Here is a 521-nt window from a genome sequence, read left to right as displayed (position 1 = left end):
TCTAGAGCGCAGACTCAGTAGTTGTGGCGCACGGGCTTAGCTGCGATCTTCTCGGACCAGGACTTCAACCTGTATCACCTGCACTGGCAGGCGGATTCTTAACCACTGAGCCACCAGGGAAGTCCCCTGTTCGTCTGTTTGTTTGTTTGTTTGTTTTCCCCCTTTGCAGCCTGCCTCGGAGATCGTTTCATGATCAGTTCAGAAGACCTTCCTCTCCTGATCTTTCAGCTACACAGTAGTTTACTCCATGAGTCCACACGATGGCAACTCCAGAACCTGTGCTTTTAACCGTGTTAAGGCAGCTCTGAGCCTCCAACTCTCACATTCATCGATTAATGCCACACGGATTCCTTTTTAGCAAACATTATGTAAGAGGTTAGAACAAGTAAAGAATTGCAAAGTGAAAGCATGAAACAGAGGGCCGTAGAGGCTGACAGTGAGAGCGATGGCTGACGGGGACCGCAGGTTGAAGAATGCTTCACTCTGATACCACCCCCATCCTATTCCTCCCGAGTCTTTTT

This window comes from Neophocaena asiaeorientalis, unplaced genomic scaffold, assembly GCF_003031525.2.
Source record: "Neophocaena asiaeorientalis asiaeorientalis breed wild unplaced genomic scaffold, Neophocaena_asiaeorientalis_V1.1 scaffold43, whole genome shotgun sequence".
Classification (NCBI taxonomy): Eukaryota; Metazoa; Chordata; class Mammalia; order Artiodactyla; family Phocoenidae; genus Neophocaena; species Neophocaena asiaeorientalis.
Note: the sequence above shows the minus strand (reverse complement) of the source record.